Source organism: Erinaceus europaeus, chromosome 6, assembly GCF_950295315.1.
Source record: "Erinaceus europaeus chromosome 6, mEriEur2.1, whole genome shotgun sequence".
NCBI classification, from domain to species: domain Eukaryota; kingdom Metazoa; phylum Chordata; class Mammalia; order Eulipotyphla; family Erinaceidae; genus Erinaceus; species Erinaceus europaeus.
In genome coordinates, this window is record NC_080167.1 from 64,419,815 (window position 1) to 64,428,426 (window position 8,612).

At 43.3% G+C, this 8,612-nt stretch overlaps 1 pseudogene; it reads right to left on the reverse strand.

The window, feature by feature from the left end:
• Positions 1-4,635: 4,635 nt before the first annotated feature.
• Positions 4,636-5,680, reverse strand: LOC103116050 (small nuclear ribonucleoprotein F-like; annotated as a pseudogene).
• Between the last annotated feature and the right edge of the window lie 2,932 nt (positions 5,681-8,612).

The following is an 8,612-nucleotide window of genomic DNA, read 5'->3' on the forward strand; positions in this document are numbered from 1 at the left end:
AAAGCTTAATCAGAGCATTCTCTACTAAAAACATCACGGCATGCTTCATCTAACCAGCACACACTCACTATGTGTGTTTCCAGCATATTATTGGGGTGATTGGTATGTCCAAGTGATGGTGACTTTGAAGTCTGACTGAATATGGGCTTCCTGGAGAAGGCAGGGGCATGTGGATAGACAAGTGCAACACAGAACCCCAGTCAGCAGTGCTTCAGTGGCCCAGAGATTCCTGCAGGCAGAACCTTCTGCCCTTCGCTGGGGAGAGAGGCCTGGGTGCCTGACTTCAGAGACCCCACTCTGGTTCTCCTGTGCTTCCGGATGGCAACTTCCACTCCTCAGACCACCTGCCTCTGAAAACTCAAAAGAAAACGAGCACCTCTCTAAATAGCCAGGTGACACTGGGACCAGGTAGGGAGGCATCTCAGAGCAGTTTTTTTTTTTCCCCAAAGCATTTATCCTGGACACTCAGATTGTGAGGCACCTTGAACCAGCAAAGCTAAATTCCATTAGAGGGAATGGAGCTCATTCTTGTCCTGCCTGTTTTTTTTTTTCTTTCATATTTTCATATTTTAGTTCTGTGGAATTTGACTTTGCTGGTGCGTTTGCCACCACACCCGGCACAGGAGCATAGAGGCAGCAGCAACCCTGTTCTCCTTGTTAAATCTGTCACTTCTACAGCGCTGTAGCCCTGGACTGGTCCACTGTGTGGTCATTTGAAATTGACCCTAGTTCTGAACTTTTAAACATTTCAGCATGTGTTTTCTCGGGCACTGCTTCCCCTCTGCTCCCTGAGGTATGTGTTCCTGACCCCCTGGCTGCCTGCTTCAGTCATGTCTCTGTACTGACTGACCTCCAGTGCCTCTCTCTACCCCGGCTTTTCCTCTTGTCAAAGGGTACATGCTGTGTTAGGTGTCTAACCAATTATGTGACCACATGGTAGATCTTTTTTTTAATGTATTTTTTTCTTGCCATTTTTTCTCTTTTGTTGCCCTTGTTGTTTATCATTGTTATTATTATTGTTGTTATTGCTGTCATTGTTGGATAGGACAGAAAGAAATCGAGAGAGGAGGGGAAGACAGAGAGGAAGAGAAAAACAGACACCTGCAGACCTGCTTCACCTTTTGCGAAGTGACACCCCCCCTGCAGGTGGGGAACCAGGGGCTCAAACTGGGATCCCTACACCGGTCCTTGCGCTTTGAGTCAAGTGCGCTTAACCCGCTGTGCTACTGCCCGGCCCCCTGGAGTGCACACTTTAACATGTGCTGGGAGCTGGGTTCAAGGCCACATCATGGGTGTACCTGCAGCGGGGAAACTCACAAACTGTGGAGCCATGCTTTGGTGTCTCTCCTCTGTTTCTCACCTTTATCTAAAAACAAAACAAAACACTGGGTGTTAGATGAATTCTGCACACATGGAACCTCAACCATAATAACCCTGATAGCAAAATAATAATAATGATGATGATGATGATAATTCTAAATCAATTATAATATACAGGGAAACTTCTACTGCTATCAGAATAGTTATATGTGTCTGTATGTATAGATATGTATATAGATATACATATACATAGATGTAAATATATTTGACAAGTGGAAAAATTCAACTCATTGTCTGCTCATTAGGAAGATATCACTTCAGATGACATGATGGCTCATTTCAGAGTTCTTGCCTACCTATTCACGAGTGGGTATAGTGAAAGGATTTGTCTGATGGCTCAGATAAGCAAGTCAAACAAGAAGTATGAGCATTTATTTAAAATAACTATCTTATTAATATTAAACTGTTTATTTTAACTCATTTCTAAAACAGGAAGTACATATCTAGTTCCAGACAAAAGAAAGAGAACATATCTTATTTATTTATTTTTTGCCTTCAGGGTTATTGCTGGGGCTCAGTGCCAGCACTAGAATCCTAGAGCTCCTAGAGGCTATCCCCCCCCCCTTTTAAACCTTCTTGTTGCCCTTGTTGTGGTTGTCATTCTTTTTTTTTCTCCCCTTTTGTTGCCCTTGTTGTTCCATCATTGTTGTGGTTATTATTATTGTTGTTGTTGCTGTCATTGCATAGGACAGAGAGCAATGGAGAGAGGAGGGGCAGACAGAGGGGGGGGAGAGAAAGAGACACCCGCAGACTTTCTTCACCGCCTGTGAAGTGACACCCCTGCAGGTGGGGAGCCAGAGGCTTGAACTGGGATCCTTAACGCTGGTCCTTGAGCTTTGTGCCATGTGTACCTAACCCCCTGCGCTACCGCCCGACTCCTGTGGTTGTTATTCCTATTGTTGTTATTGTAATATGTCTTATTGCTATTGCTGTTGTTGGATAGGACAGAGAGAAATTGAGAGAGGAGGGGAAGACAGAGAGGGGGAGAGAAAGACAGACACCTGCAGACCTGCTTCACTGCTTGCGAAGCGACTCCCCTGCAGGTGGGAAGCTGAGGGGCTCAAACTGGGACCCTTAATGCTGGCCCTTATGCTTTGCGCCATGTGCGCTTAACCCACTGAGCTACTGCTCAGCCTCCAGAACATATCTTTAAAAAAAATTTATTTATAAAAAGGAAACACTGATAAAAACCATAAGATAAGAGGGGTACAACTCCACACAATTCCCACCATGAGAACTCCATATCCCACCCCCTCCCCTGATATCTTTATAGACTGTTTTTTATATGTGAATCTGCTGAAATCATGCTACTATAAACTTTCAAAATATAGTATCAGAAAGTTATCAAAGAACTAATGAAGAGAGCCTGCAGAGGTCCATGGGTACTCTGAGAAGATGGATATGGTGAACGTGAAGCACGAGAGAGAGAAGATCCACTCAACCCCAGTACTGCAGCCTTCCCGACCTACAGGGATAAAGGGAATATCCACCAACACTCTCACAAGAATGCTGAGAGCGTCCTAAGTAGAAACAAAACCGAAATGCATTGTTCCACTCCTCATGGCAATACTGAATATAAGAGTTTCGCCTATCAGTGCTCAGGAGTTGGCTGTGAAACTTTCAGACCGCTTCCAGACTCTGGAAGGCACAGTGTTTGATGGTGTGTTGGGTTAAGGAATATTCACAGACACACACAGTTTATCCTCTGCACTGATCTAGTTAAGACATGATGGAGGTAGTTCTGCAGAAGGGCGCATGTTAAACAAACCAAAAGGAAGACTGGAATCTATGAGTGAATGGTTCCCACTCATAGGAGTGACAGACAGGTTACCTTTCTGCCAACAGTGACCAGTGACTTTCTGATGAAGCTGAGGATGTGAGGGAGCCCTACAGGCTTCTGTGTGGAGAGAGGACTTAGACATGAGGCATTGTGATGGAGATGTCAGAAGACACCAAGGAGATGGGAAAAGTGAGTCATGAAAGAATAGACTTCAGAAAGAGAATCATGTCAATTTGGGAGTCAAGACTATTTTTTTTTTGCCTCCAGGTTTATTGCTGGGGTTCAGTGCTTGCACCATGAATCCACTGCTCTTGGAGGCCATTTTTCCCCGTTCGTTCATTGCTCTTGTTGTTGTAGCCTTGTTGTGGTCATTGTTGTTGTTGTTGTTGATGTCATTCGTTGTTGGATAGGACAGAGAGAAATTGAGAGAGGAGGGGAAGAGAGGGAGAGAAAGATAGACACCTGCAGACCTCCTTCACCGCCTGTGAAGTGATTCCCCTGTAGGTGGGGAGCTGAAATGGGATCCTTACGTTGGTCCTTGCGCTTTACACCACATGTGCTCAACCTGCTGTGCTACTGCCCGACCCCCATCAAGACAAATTTTACCAAGTAGAGCTGTTCCTCCAAGGACACTGTTTAATCACCATTCTTCACTATGAATAGACACTACTCACACATAATGCATGTTCAATCAATTAGGATCAAAGGGTGGGATATCAAGCAGACGGCCATGATGTTTGAGATTGTAGTGGAAATGGGACCCAACTCAGCCTTATCAAGACACTAATGATAAAATCAAAGGACAGAAGAGAAACAAACCAGGTGCTGGAAACAGAACGGTGGTAAGTCAGAGCAAGACTCTATTAATGAGGAAAGAAGTGGACATACTGTTTAAGTATGTACCATCAGAATCACTGGAGAAACCAGCAGGTATTGGAAGCTCCTGAGGGCGAACGAGTGGGACTCATCATAGACAGGGATGGACTGATAGTGCATAAAGCTGGTGGTCAAGAAGCTGCAGTCTGCCCATCATTAGGAAACACGGGGACAGCCTGAGACAGAAAGGGCTAAATGCCACAGATTTCAAAGACTTGTGGTGGTCTTCTGTGGGTTTTGTGCTTGTGCCCTAACCAAAAGCCTACTTTTTAATTATTATTTATTTATTTAGCCACACAGCTCCTAAGCTAATTATGGGCCCCAGATCACATCAAATTGATGGGGTTTACAGTAATATTTATAGCCCTTTTCTATATTAGGGAGCTACTCTCTTCCCTGATCCAGCTTTCTGGTCCTTTTCCCAGCCATGACATCATCTACCCAGACAATAATTAGGATCCACCTGCATATCAGATTTCAGGCTCAGGCAAAGAAAAAAAACCTACATTTATTTATTTATTTATTTTTTGAGAAACAAATCTTTGTCTCTAGAAATATCTATATCTATCTATCTATACATATATGACCTACAAAAGATACTATTCTTTCATTTCCTCATCTTCTTCCTCTTCTTCAGCCCCTCTGATTAGTACACCTTATTAAAACTTAACCCAGATGTCCAGACATTGCTCTATGTATTTGCAAGCTACGTATTCGTATAGCCATCTACAGATTCCAGGTAGCCCTTGTACTACATCCCTTACTTAAGCTTCAGCATTACTGGCTTTCCTGTTAATCTGTTGAGGAAAGGTCTGGAATTGAGGGCTAAACTAATCGTGATGGGGGTAAGGCAGGGAAGGCTGTCTCCATGAGTGGAGTGCCTACATCAGGCCTGGGGCAGCGGCGCTTCCAGAAACCCAAAGCCTGCTTTTTAAACAATCCTCTATTACAGTTTCATCTTCAGGTGAGAGATTAGTTCCAAACTATTGTAATTCATAAGTTAAACAAAGGCAGTACTTTACTTGGTCGGTGGGAAAAATGAATGAGTGTACAGGGCTCAGTGCACACCCGATTTCCTCCCAGAACTGACTAGCAGTGGGGAAGGGTCTCCTAGGGAGACGTCAGTGGGAAAGTCCCAGCACATCTGTTTTTTTTTTTTTTTTTTGTTAGAGGTTAGGCTGGGGAATTGGCAGGAAAGCAGAGGGTACAACTTTCCTTGCATGTGGAATGGGGATTGTTCCCATTTAAAAAGAAATGTGCTTTGCTTCTCACTGAGAATTGAAATAGTTATTGTTTTCCCCTTTCCTGCTGGAATGAAGGGAAAATTGGCCCTGGACAAGAGTCTACTATTCATTTTAAGTACCTAATAAAAGTCCTGTACATACACTTGAAGTGCCAGCCAGAGGAGAGGAAATTAGAAACCCAGGAAATATTTGAACACAGGTTTGAGGTTATTTGAACTAATAACGACATTTATTACTAACGAGACTGAAGATATGATTAGACTCCCTTTGAGTGAGCACAGCTTCTCCTGGCAACCACAGACTGTATTTCAGAACAGGCTACTTTGACTCTGTCACACCTAGTCTATCTGACTCCAGGACACAACTGTGAGAACTCTGAAGTATAGCGATCAGCAGCCATCGAGTCTGCATACAGTTTGCCTTGTAAAATAGCCGTAAGTCGCCACATTGGAGGTCATGCTTTCTAATAAAACCCAGGTTAAGTAGGCGACATTTCCATCAGGTTTGAAAAGATTTCTTTTTATTTGATTATCAGCTAACACTCAGAAAATTTTATAGTGATTTAAATCCAGGGGAATATTATAAAATCATTCATTTTCTTACTCTGACCGATAGAAGAATGATCATAAAATTAGTCCCGGGGGAGGAAGACACCACAGAGACATGCAGCTTGGCTGTGTGCTACTGTTTCAGAGTATCCCACAACAAACACAGCTTTTATAGACTTTTAGACATGGAGGAAGGCCATACATGATCTGATTTGGTCCTATACCCCTGGCACAACTGCCTATTCTTTAATTATAAATTCCAATGTATAAACTTGAAGATTGGTTGTAAAGAGACAAAATGCAAATTACTCAGTAGCTGTTGTTTTAAAGCACAGCGAACACTTATGTAGAGTAAAGCTTTGAAGCCAGTGTTCAAATTAAAGAGGATAAAGATTGATTGGCATGAATAGAAGAACTAAATAAATTATAAATAAATTCCATTATTTTTACAATGACAACAGCTACATCTTTTCCTTAAAAAGCCAATAGGACTGGAGCAGAGGTAGATAGAATAATGGTTATGCAAAGAAACTCTCATGCCTGAGGGAGACCCCAGTGTCCCAGGTACAGTTCCCTGTACCACCATAAACCAGAGCTGAGCAGTGCTCTGATAAAACAAACAAACAACAAAGAAAAACCGAAACTAAACAAACAAAAAAACTAGAAGATTCAAAGTCCCTGAAGTCATGTTTCCCCATCTAGATGTTTTTTCTTCATTATAGCAAACCTCATTCTTTTTTTTTAAATCAGTGGTTTAATAATGATTGTCAAGATATGGGGTAAGAAGGGTACAATTCCATACAGTTCCCACCACCAGAGTTCCATATCCCATCCCCTACATTGGAAGCTTCCTTATTCATATCCATCTGGAAGTATGGACCAAAGATCTTTATGGGTTGCAGAAGGTGGGAGGTCTGACTTCTGTAATTGCTTCTATGCATGGGCATTGGCAGGTGAATCCATATCCCCAGCCTGTTTCTGTCTTTCCCTAGTGGGGCAGGGCTCTGAGGAAGTGGGTTACCAGGATTCATTGGTGAAGATGTCTGCCCAGGGAAGTCAGGTTGGCATCATGGTAGAATTTGTAACTTTGTGTCTCCAGTGTATGTATTCTTGCCTGACCTTGGCAAGAATACACTTGAGGATTTGATACAGTGGGCATCTTCTCAAGTGTTCCTTCTGTGTTCATTGCTGTCAGATAGTCTTAAACCACTTAAAAAATGATCAACACTCTTATTAAACTTAGAGTTTTTAACATTAATCTAACTAGTACTTCTTCGCCATTCAAAATACAATAGTGCTTATTTCATGGGGTGCTTTATTCTTGAGGACTGTAGGAAAACAGAACAAGGAATAACATTTTCCATGAATGTGGAGAGTAAATAGGACAAGTGAAAAAGAGACTAAAGAACTGCTTGGGCAGGTAAAATAGCTCACCTGGGTATCACACCTCCTCTGCTATCTGTGTGACCCAGATTTCAGCCTAATCTTTTTGCATTAGAGAAAGCCCCCACACTGTGATATCTTATCTGCTCTGTCTCTCTTTCTATCTCCTAACTAAAAAAAAAAAAAAAAAAAAAAATCCAAGAGCAGTGAAGCCCTGGTAAGGACAAAAACAATGTTGTTTACATTTCTGCTATGGGATTTTGAGGACTGTTAGTCAACAAGGACTTAGAACAATTGAAATTCAAAAATCACAGTATTGAAACTCCAGTTTGCAACCTGCTCGGCAAGCTTCACAGGGTCCTATTAACCTGGGAAGTTTGGAGAGTAGAGTGGACAGTCTGGAGATCCCTGGGCCCTTCCCTTTGATCTCAGACAATTCTCATGGTGAACTAGGACCACCATGTCTTGAGCTCGCAGAAGGAATGACACAGCTTCTCTTTTCTTGGTCAAGTCTAGACCCAGTGCTCCCCCTTCCCCAAGACTCACCGACCACATAATGGACAGGGGAGGTGCCCAGCCACCCGCATGTAAAGCTGTAAGTCCAATAGCTGGTAATTAAGAAGTGAAAGTAAGTTGACTGGAGGGGAGAAAAGCAAAGTCTGTCATATTCTGCTGATGGTAACTGAAATCCTTCTCAGCCTCACACAGTTTTCCACAGAAAGGGAGAACAAGGGAAAGGGAGCAGCGACTAGGCAGAGAAGTGGGATTAGAAGACTTTGAAAGGAGAGAGAAGTAGCAACAAAAATGGGCAAATATATAAAAATATAGACAGATAGTTGTAGAAATAATAGTTAACACATACATGCAACAATAGGGGAAGTGTGGCAGAATGGAGGGAATGGGGATAGATAGGGAAGTGCAGAAATAGAGCCCTGCTATCTTATGGTTTCGTAAATCACTATTAAAGCACTAATAAAAAATTTCTGGGAACAAAGAAGAAAAATAAAATAAATACATAAAAGGCTGAAGAGATGGGAGAATGAGGTGTGTCTGTGCTCTCCAGTGGGGGGCTGGACTGTGTTTGGAACGCCATATTGGTGTTCTGCCTGGCACTGCTCTGCCTGGAACCTGTGGGCAGAATGCAGGTGTCCTCACAGGGGAGCCTGTATCTGTGGGCAGAATGCAGGTGCCCTCACAGGGGAGCCTGTGCCTGTGGGAAGAATGCAAGTGCCCTCACAGGGGAGCCTGCGCCTGTGTGCAGAATGCAGGTGTCCTCACAGGGGAGCCTGTATCTGTGGGCAGAATGCAGGTGTCCTCACAGGGGAGCCTGCGCCTGTGGGCAGAATGCAGGTGTCCTCACAGGGGAGCCTGCGCCTGTGGGCAGAATGCAGGTGTCCTCAC